General features: G+C 37.8%; 1 long non-coding RNA gene across 10 annotated transcripts in view; it reads right to left on the reverse strand.

Annotated features, from left to right (window-relative positions):
- Window positions 1–14309, reverse strand: part of LOC103659015 — a 44397-nt gene that overhangs the window by 13790 nt on the left and 16298 nt on the right. For all 10 annotated transcript variants that reach the window (XR_567386.2, XR_567384.2, XR_005838526.1 and 7 more), the window contains one exon: window positions 6745–6864. This is a non-coding gene — a long non-coding RNA (uncharacterized LOC103659015). The remainder of the gene's footprint in view (window positions 1–6744; window positions 6865–14309) is intronic.

Raw genomic sequence — 14309 nt, forward strand, 5'->3', positions numbered from 1 at the left:
TGCTATGGTGAATAGCATAGTCAAAGTAATTAGCACTTTATCCTGTGATCATGGAACAGGTTTGAGATCTGGAGAACAACATCCATCCATCCGTCCATCCGTCCATTCATTTGACAGACACTTTTGCAGCTGAAAACAAATATGATCTCACACATAAGATATTGATTTATATTATGCATATTGAAACCCAAATAGGTTTGGAAGGAATCACTATCATGTTCAAAATTCTCCTATAGCTCTGCCTAGATGCAGAATGAAATCTAAAATCTGCTTAGCACAAAAGGCCATTATGTCTGCTGCTTCCACCTCTGGTCTAGTTTTGCCCTTTCTATGCCTTATCCTTTCTTCCTACCTCCACACCAAGACTTTTACTCTTCATCCTTACTGTCCTGTAGTTTCTAGAAATTGTCACACACATGATATCCTTTGCCTGTATTGCACTCTCTCCTGGCTGACCTGGGGGCAGGTTTGATTATCCCTCCCAGGGCCCCACTGTACTTTGCTTCTATTCCACTAAAGAAAATATCTCCGTGTATTTCTCTGAGTAGTTTTCTCTTCACTAGATTCTAAGTGCCTTTAGAACAGGGACCGATTCTTTTTGTTTCTCTAGAGGCCTCATAGATTGTCTGTCATATATGGACAGAACCTAATAAATATGTATTGAATAAATGCATTTTAATAAATGAATGAGGCCACTTGATACTATATTTTAATATAGACATAGGATAAAATTTGTTAAATGAAGCCTATTGCAGAAAAAAGCCACAATTCATGAAAGACATGTGCTGAAAGAAGAGGATTTAGGTTAAAAACAGAGTTACATAAATATTAATCATCTGCCACATTTTGGTCCAGAATGTTTAAAAAATGTTTAAAAAAAATGAAAGCAGCCGAACTTTTCCTTCAAATCAAAACCCACTAAGAAGTGTAAACAAATGAGGTCAAAGAATGCAAGCTTCTTCAAATGCGTGTAGGTGAGGCCATTTTAGGGTTCCAGAGAGCTTTCCTACTGGGAAAAGCAGATGAGAGACGCACTGCCAAAGGTACAGAATATTAGGATCTTACTTTTACATGGAGCTTTTCAGTTTATACATTGCATTGACATTGTGTTACTTGAGCCTCACAACAACACTGTTGAAGTTGGCAGGCCGAGGAGATACGATCCCAATTAACTAAATCAAAGTAGGCTTAAGGGACTTGTCCAAGTCTTGCCAAGAATTGTCCTCACTGATGTTATATATTGTAGCTACTCATTAAAACCAGATCCAGGGGCGCCTGGGTGGCACAGTGGTTAAGCGTCTGCCTTCTGCTCAGGGCGTGATCCCGGCGTTCCGGGATCGAGTCCCACATCAGGCTCTTCCGCTATGAGCCTGCTTCTTCCTCTCCCACTCCCCCTGCTTGTGTTCCCTCTCTCGCTGGCTGTCTCTATCTCTGTCAAATAAATAAATAAAATCTAAAAAAAAAAAAAACAAAACAGATCCAAGGAAGCCACATACAACTTCTCCTCTGGCATAGAGTTGCCATTTGAACGCACACGTGCACACACATACACACAAATGTCATTATAACCCTCAAAAGCTCCTGGTGAAGTCCCTCAAACATAGTTGCATATCCTCTGGACTTCCAGCTCTTTATTCTTTGCCCTGTTGGTATGGAGTATTCCAAAAGCAGAAGTGGCTTCACCCTTTCAGACATGTGGCATAATTAAATTAAGAGACGATATCATCTCTTGTTATGAGCCTTTCGAGGAAGCAATACAATACTGGATTTTCCTCATTGAATAATCCATTTGTTCATTCTTCTACCCTTAGTGCCCTTTCTTCCTTCTGTACATTTACATCTAAATCTTTTCACCTTTGGAAGGGATGTTAGGTTCGGGCACTATGCCAGTCCAGACGGCAGTAGCAATACTAGTCCAGCAAGTGCCTGCTGCTCAGTCCACCTCTGCTCATGGTGAATAAGTACGGAACTAGTGGGCTATCGTGACCACTAGGTAAGAAAGCCCCAGTGACTGTCAACCCAGTTTTGCCAGATGGGATAAAGGCACAGTTCCCTTCATCAGGCCCTAGGAATTCTGACATAAGTTTTAAAAGGTAGAGTTCCAATTTCTTACTTAAGGATCATCCCTCCTTCCAGTACCCACAGCGACAGCCCTGGTTTACTACTGCATCTGGTAGGAAAAAAGAAACTTGAAGTGCTGTGGGGGAAAATGAGAAAAGTATTATTATCCCACTATCCTCCCAGTGGCGGGAGGATTGTGCAATTGTTCTAGTATGCTCCCCCACCTCATCTTCCTCAGATCCTTTAGAACAGCTGAGGAATCCATCTAATGGGGATCCTCTCCCAGCCCTCCCCTATACTGAGTGTGAGCTCACACTTGGGAAGGTGTGTGAGCCTGCCCTTCCCGTCTTTAGTTTGGCTTGAGTTTGGGAACCTGGCATGTAGGAGGCCAACCAGACAACAAATATTTCAGTTATCCTTCCTAATTATCTATCAAACCATTATTTGAAGGATGACATTTCTTTGCCCATTGTTGGACATTTATGGGCTGTAAAGTGTGCTTCTTGGTCTGAAGAGATGTGCCTCGGTCCAAAATGATGCAGTATTTTCTGTTCCAGTCCTTCAATATTACTCTGAGGATCTGCATCTACCACCAGGTAAGCAAAGCCCGGTTCAGAATAGGTGACTGTTCCTGTCAGGGTCCATCTGTAGCCTCCAGGGACTACTGGCTTCAGTCTGACTTGACACTGAAGTGCTGGGCCTGCTCCCTGAGGCATCTGCACCATCACCATCTGTGGTCTCTGTCTGTCTTGTTGTGAGACCGAACAGTTCTTATCGGCATTTTGTGCCTCAGAAGGTATTTAGATTCAGTCCACTTATGCATTGCTGAAAGTCCCCAAAATCCACTCATTTTATAAATCCAGGTAACTACCTCAAGGGAGCACACTGGGATATATGCTTCCTGGTTCCAATCACCTGCCCATCTTAGAAGGGATTCTTCTGATTGGGCATCTCCATATCCTACTTTAATGCTTCCCTTATATTCCCAATGTCAGAAAGTGTCTCATCCCATCAGAAGAAGGAGCTGAAAATAGATCAGCATTTTTTGTGAGACTAGATACATCCTGTGTCACACTTTTAAAGGTCCCCCTAAGCCATAGCACCTGTAATCATAAATTTTACTCACGATAGATTACATAAAAGTGTAGCAAGGTGAGATACAGGGGCACCTGGGTGGCTCAGTCAGTTAAGCATCTGACTCTTGGTTTTGGGTCAGGTCATGATCTCAGGGTCATGAGATCAAGCCCCACTCCATGGGGTTGGGCTCCATGCTAAATGCAGAGACTGCTTGAGCTTCTCTCCCTTTCCCTCTTCCTCCCCCTCCCCCTCTGTCCCTCTCCCCTCTCCCTGCTTCAGTGCTCACTCTCTCTCTCTAAAATAAATAAATAAAATCTTTTAAAAAAAAGTGTAGCAAGGTAGTTCTCAAACGTTATCAAAATCATGTGCAGAGCTTCTGATTCAGTAGGTCTGCAGTGCAAACAGAATTTGCAAGTCTAAGTTCCCAGGGAATGCTAATGATGCTGGTCTGTAGACCACTCTTTGAGAACCATTATCGCACATGGTTTTCAAAATCATCTGTTTATGTCTCTTTCCCTGCTGGAAATTGCAGGAACAGTTTTATTCATCAAGATGTTCCCATAACCTAACAGAGCATCTAGGGAAAAAAAAATTGTTGATTTAATGAATGGTAACGATATTTCTTGCATTATGCTCCTTATATTTATACTGCTTCTATTGGTAAAATCACCTGCATATTTAAGGATGGTAATATGACTTTATTTTTCATACATGTAGTGTTAGTCTTTTATTATTGGTTAGTATAAATATTAATAATAGAACATTATTTTATTATACTTTAATAATTTCAACATGATATATTGCTGATAGTCTTTGCAAAAACATTTTTTCTATATCACTAGATACATGTGTGTGCGTGTATGTGCATGCATGTGTTGGGATTAGAAGAATACTATTTTTCTTCTTTATACGTGAATTGATGATATAAAATTGTTACATGAAATATTTGGCAGCTGTATACCTTGCAGGCAAAATTAATGAAAAAGAAAAATTTATAGAATCTAGGCTAATTTGAAAGTGTGATGAAACATGTCCTCACAAATTAAAGTTTGGAGAATGGTAGAAAGTACGAAAATGCATTGATAGTCTTTCTGAAGATCTCCCCCCATTCTGTCTTCTGCTCATTAATTGTTAAATTAATATTCATTTGGATTCTAGTTGTCCTCTTTAATGCCAGGTTCCTGAACTCAAGTGGAACTAAAGGCAAACTACCTTAATTTTCCCTCTTTTACATCACTCTTTAAGTTTTTAGACTAGCACTACTAATTCTAAGAAATTAGCAAACCAACTTACCCTGGGCCATGATTTAGTCCAATCTCGTTAGCTATGTGAGGCCCAACTTCAGTGTTGCTCGTCTTACTTTGAATATATAATTAAGAGGGCCAACGAAGGCAAAACTGCAGGACTCCCATGTGCAAAAATGAGAAACTGCGGCAACTAGGATTATTTAACTTTGCAAAACAGAACTTAGGTAAATAAAATTAAATTAAAAAGTTAATTAAATTAAAAAGTCAATAAAATTATAAAAAATGTAGTAAAAGTTGATTAGTCTCCTCTTTTTGTTTCTTCAGTAGACTCCACAATTCATGACCCTGAGCTCAAGACCTGAGCTGATGAGCTCAAGAGTCCGATGCCTAACTGAATAAGCTCCCCAGGCGCCCCAGATTAGTCTCTGGTTTGAACCAATCCAATAACATGTTGATAACAGTCACTGGAGGATATTAATGGCCTATACATTTAAAGCCAATAAAAAGAGATACATCTGTGTCAGTATAGCACAAAATCAAACCATGAAATTCTTAACCACTGAACATTTAGTGCTGAAGTCTACAGTTGGATTTTTTCTAAGATTACTTATTTAGTTATTTATTTGAGAGAGAGAGTGTGTGAAAGAGAGAGAGAGAGATCACTAGCAGGGGGAGGAGTAGAGGAAGTAGCAGACTCCCCACAGAGCAGGAAGCCTGCTGCCGACTGGACCCCAGGACCGTGGGATCACGACCTGAGCCAAAGGCAGACACTTAACCCACTCAGCCCCCCAGGCGCCCATATGGTTAGATTTTTGAAATGACTTTAAACATTATTTTTAGCTTAAATTAAAAACTCACAACTGACTTAAAGCTAAGATTTAAAGGGTATGTTTTAAGTTTTGTCAACTCAAAAGAACTAGTTACTAAACTGAAGATATTACGGCTTTTTAATAATTTTACCTAAGGTGGAAATACCAGTCATTACTGACAGATAAAAGCAATGTGAAATGTGAAATATCCTGTGTGTGTCCTATTTGAGGAGATGTTTACCAAAAAAGTTAAAAACAAAAATCCCTGATATTACAAAATATTTTTTTCATTCTTGCTGGGTCTCCACTATTTAGACCTGCTTTCACTAGGTAATTACAACCTTGGAAAATGAAAAACATCCCAGAATTGGCAGGTGTTTTGCAACCTGGTCCTACTCAAAACTGTGAAGCAGGTGCAGCTTTTCTTTGGGGCTAGCTCACTTCCCCTTGGTGTCTAACACAGTAGTCTCATTCTGTTTCAGGGTTTCCCATGTATGGAATAGGCTTCCAGATCCTGCAGGGACCAGATCTCTAATAGGTGACGATTTGCTAATCCTGTGAAGTAAACTGTGCTGATGTGTGTAGTTCCTACCAATTGGATAGGGTGCGGGAGACTATTCACTTAGTGAAAATTGCAGTCTCTGAGGATTGTAGGAACCCTTGGGGTGACTTTCCACACGGTGCAGGAATCTCCCCCCAAGTACCTCAGTAACAGTTCGGTAATGGGAAGTCCACTTCTTCACCAGGTGGAGCAGTTTTAGATGTTAGAAAGCTCTGTTTTATATTAAGCCCAAACCAAGAAGGATCAGAGTGTCAGAGGAAAGAACACTAGCTTTGGAGAAGGTCCAAGGCCAAATTCCAGCGTCACCATTCACTATCTGTGTGAATCTCAGTGTGTTTTTTAACTTCATGGCCCTAAGTGCTCTGCTAAAAAGGAAAAGAAAAAAATCTAAAAAGAATCATAACAATATTAAATATTTGTAAAACAGCAGAAAGTTCTGGGTACATAGTGAAGATCCAATACATATTAATTTTATCTTTTCTCTTATTATTCCTAGTCTAGTTCTTCCTATGTGAAACATAAAATTGTTCCATTCCTTTTATTTTATGACAGCTTTCCAAATATCTAAACGTGGGTGTCATGCTTCTCCTTGGACCATCTTCTTGTGCGTTCCAAATATCACCATTTCTTTCAGCCATTCCTTATCTGGCATCTTCTTCCAACCCTTCGCCATCTTATTTCTTTTGTGTAAGTGTATTCTCAACTTTATAAATATCCTTCTAGAATTATGGTGCCTATCGTTCTGTAAAAAAAATGAGCTAAGTAAAATAATTTTCAAAATGTTAACTTGTTTTCTGTTCCCTACACCATCTCATCTCTCAGTCCCTTTCCTGTGCTTCATAGCATCTTATCACTATCAGAAATATTTTCATTAATTAGCTAATTAATTAATTCAACAAGTATATGTGTGCAAGTTATTTCTCTCTCCTATTTGAATGTAAGTCGCATGATGGCAGGGCTCTAGCTTGCCTTCCTCACCCTTACTCACCATTGAGAGAATTTTCCTCCAACCTCCAACTTCGGTTGACAGATACAAGGGAAATTTCCTGTGTCTTCACATGCCATAGGAGAGGACAGCTGGGGCCACGTGTCTTTTGCGAGATGGAGACTGCAAAACAAACCAGAACAAAACCATTGGAGAAAGGTACTTTATAATTTAATGAGGTCATTGTTTAAGGTATTAAGGGGATAAGTGAGTATATAACAGTCTATGAGATTTTAAACTAGTGGCTTAAATATTTTTGGTATTTGTTATTTTAAAATCAGTATCAGCCTTAAAAAATTACATCGACTTCAGTGAAAATGTTTAATTTAAATGTCTTTGGTTGAATCTGGTATTAGTCTATTCTTTTGTTACACATAGAAATAAAAGCTCTCAATCGCGTATCAGTCATACATTAAAACAATTTGTATCATCACACACACACATACACAGACACACACATCCAAAGGAGTGATTAAAGAATATATATTGTTGGAAGGAATCATCTGACAATACCATGTTTTCCACTTCAAATGAAATGGGCTTGGTGACTCATTGGGTTAATGGAGAAAGGAAATAAAAGGTGAACTTTGTACAATAGTAATATGTATTAAAATGTCACTTTCAGATTTGCAATAGCAAAAGAAAAGTGTAGATAATCTATTTGTTGAGTAGATGAGGAATTCAGTAAATGTGTAGCATTCAAATTATGAAATGTTGGACAACAGCTGAAAAAAATGTGGAAGATTTACAGGGAAAGTGTAAAATGTATAACTATTAAAAAACAATATTGGAAGAATGGGTATAGTATAATTATGAATACATGAAAATGATATTTCTGTGTGTGCATATGTATGTGTGTTCAATATTTAAAGGGGTACTTGAAGAACGGGCATAGTACAATTGGGTTTCATAAAATATTTCTATGTGTATGTGTGTTAGTTCTTAGCAACAGGACTGGAAGGGCATACAGCAGAATTTTAACATATGTTGTCTTTCAGATGGGAACTCAGGATGGGAAGTGAGAGGCAACTTTGATCTTTTATGCCTTTTGCTTAAATATTTTCCAATAAGGATATATTCATGAATTGTTACATAAATAAAAGGAATAGTTGAGATAAAACAAAATGAAGCCAATAAATGGAGTTTTTATAGTGATGAACAATAATAATATGAAAAATAAAGCATTATCTGTTGGTTAAAAACATCAATTACTGATATGAAAGCTATGCTATTAAAATAAAAGCTATTAAATACAGAGCTCTACAATGAAATGATTTTTTTTTAAAGATTTATTCATTTATTAGAGAGGGAGAGAAAGAGCAGGGGAGGGGCAGAGAGAAACCCAAGCAGACTTGGGGCTCGATCTCAGACTCTGAGATCATGACCTGAGCAGAAACCGAGTCAGAAGCTTCACCAACTGCACCACCCAAGCACCCCTATATTGAAATAATTTAAAATCCAGGCTCTCTTCTCTGACTGTCTGGGTTCAAATCTAAGACAGTCAGCTGTGTGACCTTGCCCAAGATCTGTGTGTAATAAGTTCGTACTGATGGCATCTTACAAAATAATAATATGTAATGGAGGTAAGATGCTTAGTGTAGTTTCTGATACACTGAGTAAATTTTCTAAAAATATTAGCCATTATTCTTATTCCTTTGAAATTAAGATCACAAAACTAAATCAAAAGGATTTGCTTTAATCATGTCTGGATACACTTTTGATACATTTTTAATCAAAACCCATGTTATTTTTGTAGTGGGTCAACAACGGTGCCAGATATCTGCCTATGTGAAAATTATATATTCAAGATGATGTGTTTGTGAAATTCCCCCTCCTCCTTTTAGCAGCTGTCTGAGTATTAGGTAGTTCTATACATTATAGGCAAAATATGGGAGTGAAGCATATGGGCTGCTTTGGAGACTACTGACTTTGCCGCAGAACAAATTTCATCTGTTGCTTCCATGCATTTTTATAGGCGTGCAATGTATTACTTCTAATAATGCAGCTCTAAAAAGGGGTCACTGGCCAGTGAAACCAATACTCATTATTAGTTTTTCTTGTCAGCTGTATGAGGGACACAGATGACACCCAAACTGAAGCCTAGCACTCCATCACCTGGGTATCCTACCAAACACGAGGCGGAAGTGCTTAAAGATGCATTTTGTGGGTACAGCATTTCCATCACTCCTGGAGAAGCAACTGCTGAAAGACCATTTTGGCTGGAGATAATCAGAAAATCAGATATGAACCTATTTTTGATTCAGGAAAGAAAAAACCACAAGTGATGACAGATACTGGAAGGAGAGATTGTCGAAGCAAGTGAACAGAAGGGACTTCAGAGCAGATCTAGAGCTCTTTGGTTGTACAATAACCTAAAAGAATAATTAAAATTTATTAAAATAAACATTGCTTTTGTTTATGCAAAAATGTCTTTCCATCTTAAAGTTCTAATCTTTGTAAAAGTCATTCTCACTGTTTACTATCGCCACTACTGATTAAAGAAACCATCGTTCTGTTATAATTAAAGGAAACGTGTATGTATTAACACTTCATTTCTCTTACTGTGGTTTCCCTGGCCATTATTTTAAAACCTATTTTTTTAATTGGTAAATGTAGAGCCTTTTAATTAACTAATGTTTGGAAGTAGGAAAGCACAAGTCTTTCCCAGATATGCTAGATTCTGATCAGGGGAAAATACCCAAATTGACCTGCTTTTCTTTTTCAGGATGTAGAAGAAATTTGAAATGCATGCCTCTGGAAAAGGCACAGATTTGAAATAGAACACCTGCTAAGCTCTTGTTTTCTTCTAATCAGTAGTTTCTGATTGAGAAAATTACACACACACAATATGTATGTATTATGTGTTAAAAATATTCAAGATAATTTATTTTTACTTATCCATATGAATTTAGTTTCCAGATTTTTTTAGTTGTTTGAAATACAGGCAAGTTTGTTATCTTGAGATATTTATGTCTTTATTTTATATTCTACCAAAGCAAAAACTTACTTGGAACAATATTCTATAATTCCAATAAACACCTTGTCATTCAATACTACTGTTTTATATTTATTACAATTATCCATTTAATAACTCTATTTATAGAACTGCTAAGTGTCTTGCAGTCTCTGATATAGTATCTTAATCATACTCAACATTCAATAAATGTTTGCTGAATGATAATCATGAGGAACTGTGATACATTTAAGCTGGTTTTATGCTATTCTGTTAATTTCATTTTTCATGTAATTTTTGTAATAGATACCTATTGCTAGAATATTATTTCCATCAGTAGACAAAACTGAAATGACCCTATGTTCCGCTAGTCCCTGTCTCCTTCTTACACAAATAAACACTATTTACAGACTCTAAATTAAGGACCCACATTTTCAAGAAAATTCTATATCATGAAGAATACAGTTCTTTTCAAGCCAGAAAATGAGATTAAATGGTAAAGTCCAGGACCTCTAACTTTAAGTTCATCATCCCATCTAGGACAACCTGGTAAATTCCTTAACTGCCAGTATAGGGAACGAGGATGTCGTATAACTTACTTACACGTACTAGGCCATGGAGAGCTTTATAAATTAAAATGAACACCTAGAATGACTGTTGGAAGCCAGAGCTATGCACAGAGCATCCGTATAATGTGCTCTGTGTGGTTGACATTGCTAAACAGACAAGCTGTCACATTCTGTACTAGCTGAATATTCCAGGGGCTTTTCCTCTGTCAACCAAGGTAGAGGACATGACAGTAGTCAGAACTTGAGGTGACAAAAACCTAAAGTAGTGTGGTGAGCCCTGTATTACAGAGGGAAATTTACAAGTGTAGGTGGGGAGAAGCATATCTTGCCACAGCACCTATATCATAATCCAAATGCATCCTTGGACTGAGAACGTCACTATTAAAATAAAGGCACACTCCGTAATGACAGGGATTACATTAGTAAAACTAGATCTTACATACACACACAAATCTCAAGAAAGGGTCATCTTACATATTTCTAAATAAAATAAAAAATGAGTATTTCTAATGCTGCAATCACTTAGTGGAAAAACAGAATAACATATTTAGAAATCCAACAAATAATGTTACCATGAATTTATTAACAGCCTACAGGAATACATTTCAATTTCCTAAAAAGGAATAATAGTAAATTTTAGTTATTCATAAAAAATCATAGTTTTTATAGCTTATTCCAGAAAGAGAGCAACTAATTTCTTTTTAATTTTTATAAATTATAAGCAAAGAAATATAGTCCTTAGATGGCCCATGTATGGTTTTAGGATACAATCTATGAATTACGGCTATTTGGTGCCACCTAGTGGCAGAGGGCTTTTAAAATCCGTTTAAGTTATCTCGTCTTTTAGAAAATTTGTAATGAAAAGTAATTTATGGATTGCTGGATCGTCACCTAAAAGATATAAAAATTAAGACAAAATTTATGTGGCAGTCATAGACATTAACTAAGATTGTCTCTTACTCTCAACACTAGAGAGACATTTGGTTTGACTGATAATGCATTATGACTGAAAGAGATCTAGGGTTGACAGTGTTTATTCTATTTTTATTCTTTTGTTGGGTGGGTTTGTTGGTTTCTAACGTCAGGGCTACATATCTAGGATTTGCATAAACTTAGAGATGATATGCCATCTCAGAATTAATTATCATTAATTATAATATTACCAATATAATAAAAGATATATCATTTTGTAGGCAAAGTGAAACCTTATAGCATATAGAAAGCTTAAAAGTGCCAGATAATTTTTTTTTCAGAATTCAGGAATGTTGGAGATTTTAATTTTAGTGGTCACATCAACACAGCCTCCTACCCAAATACCTTTTTATAGAGAACCTATTCTACTCACAGCATCCAGAGGGAGGAGATGAACAAACCATTCCTTGGGGTATGGTTGATTGGACCTGAATGGACACTGGGAAGATATTGAAATATTCTGATTCTCCCTTGTGATCATTTGGGATGGGGGCACTGAGGGGCTTAATCAAATGAACAAAGGTAGAGCTTTAAGGTGAAGATTTATGATAAGCCAAAGATGATGCCAATACAATGGAACATTAAAGCCATTTTCAAGTTTTGGAATCCACACAGAAACAGAATAAGCCAGTCTTTACAGAAAGTAGAATAGTAGAGCTATATGCGGGGAAAATCAAAGATGAGGGACCCTATACATTATAAGAGAAAAGAGGGTTCTTAATTTTTGACTCATAGTTCCAGCCTTCCCGTGCCCAAGCTTTTACCTTTTCTTCTTTTTTTTTTTTGTCCTTTCTTGTCTCTGATAATACCTTCAAATAACTTCCTTCTTACTTGACCTCAGAGTTTTTGATCCTTTCAGCCAAATGATCCCACACTATAAAGTTATGTTCCAGGTTTGGTAAAATATATTTCATCAGATGGGAATGATGTCTATCCCAAAATATCTGTGACTATCAGATACCACCAGGAAATTAGAGAATATTTGAATGAAATTCTAATTTTATATCGAATTTCTTCATTTTTAACTGTGGTTTTGATAATATTTTAAGACATGTACCTTTTCTCCTGTATTTTCCTTTTCTTTCCTCCCATTCACCAAGTACCTACCTTGTTGTCTCATAGGAGAAGTATGGGGTGAGTGTAAACACTGCCGTTGCTGGCTTGGGTTTCCAGAAGCCTTAGGCTGGGTTGTGTTTGTATGGGGGTGTGGGGTTAGGATTTTATGAAATATGAAGTGTGAAAGACTTTCTCTAGTCTACAAAAATGTTGCTGTTGAAAGTGGAGAAGAAAGAGGCTTGTAGGACATCCCCTGAAGACAGAGGGGCAGTTAAGCCCTGTATTTTGAAAGCAATGCTGGGGGAGGGGAGGGGGCAGAGCGACAAGGCTCCAGGAAGGAAATAGCTGTATAGTAATAGTCATGCATAGCCATACAAAGTCTTCCTGCCTCCATCAGACCTCTAAAGAAGCAGCAAAAGGCTCTGAGATGTGCTGGGCCGTGTGGCCAGGCCAAAAGACCTGCGCTGATGACTAGGGCCAGACGGACACCTTTCTGCCCTCCTTGGTCCTGTGTAAGAACCTAGAACTGGTCCACTACCCCGGAAGGATTCCAGGAAGGGCTGAGGTGAAGTTTTCAAGATCTAAGCAGAACGGGGGCAGGGGCTAGAGATGAAGTTTTATGTAAAACAATAATTCTTGGATTCTTCTGTACATGAACTGAGATCCCACAATATAATTCTAAAAATCTAAAGTGCTCTACTCCTGTTCACAGTCACCAACGTTTTCTGTAATTTCACAAACATTTTAAGAGGTATCTCCAAACACTAGCTGCTTTAGCATCAATCAAGTGTTGATTAAATAAATATAGACTCCCAGATTGCATCCCAGATGTACCACTTCCCCAGAGTAAGGGGCCTAGGGGGAATGGTTTAAAAGAAGTGCTCCAGATTTTCTGAATTGCAACCATCTTGGGAACCAACACGTTAGCTGAGTGTAGCCTTTAAAAATCACTCTATGGTTAAATCAGTCTTTACTATTTAAACCCTTTTTGGTTAACTATAGTTCATTTGGAGGACTTTTTATACAAGAGAAGAAAAATTGTTATTTTCGCCAAATTTACTTTAAAGTCACTGTATATATCATGCATTCATAATCTCAATTATTCTGGGTAACAGTTATATGGGTACATGGACTCCTTGAGCTTTTGAACTACAGAAAAACTATTTGAGACATTAAGCAGAGCAAATGCAGGCTTCTCCTTATTTGTAAGCTTTTCCTTTCAACCTATCATTGACTTTGTCCCAACCTTGAGATTTGGTGGCAGGAAAGACAGGGTGTTATCTGTGGTTCTAGCACCTCCCACTGCTTACCTTCCAGTGTTGTAGGTAAGAATTGGATGACACAAATGATTTGAGGGCTACTACTGAATCAAGAATATCTTTGATAAATGTTTTCCCCAGAAGGGCACAAGTTAGGAAAAGAAAGATGGAGAAAGAAGATAAACCAGTACTCCCCCTCCCCATTAGCACAACTATCAGCTCATGGAATATAAGCTAAAAATAGAACATAAGAAGACTTTAAGGACCAAGGGACAGGAGTGGGTGGGTCCTATTACAAGTCACCACCCTGGCAGGGTGGTGGTTACTGCCGGCACTGAGCTCAGAGTGCATCTCTCACAGCCCAGGCGCAACACAAGACTGACTTAATACCGAATATGGATAACAAATGGGGACAGAATTTAGTCTATCAGAGTTTTGCTTCTAACCACAGGGACTGGGTCTTCTCACACTGTATTTATAATTTCTATAAGGTACCTAATGAAACTGAATATAGGAGCTCCCAGGAGAACTCACTTCCCTGGACCTGAGGTAAGAAGAAAGAACCAGTAGTTCTGGGACTCTGCCCCTGCTTCCAAACCTCATCCAACAACCTTTGCTTGCTTTTATGTGTGTCAGTGTAGTTCTGTTCACATCATTTTATTGAAAATCTAGTTATCACCTAGTCTCTTGAGATACGAAGATGAAAAATCCAGTTTCTGGGGCACCTGGGTGGTTCAGTTGGTTAAGTGTCTGCCTTCA

Source organism: Ursus maritimus, unplaced genomic scaffold, assembly GCF_017311325.1.
Source record: "Ursus maritimus isolate PB19 unplaced genomic scaffold, ASM1731132v1 scaffold_3, whole genome shotgun sequence".
Lineage (NCBI taxonomy): Eukaryota > Metazoa > Chordata > Mammalia > Carnivora > Ursidae > Ursus > Ursus maritimus.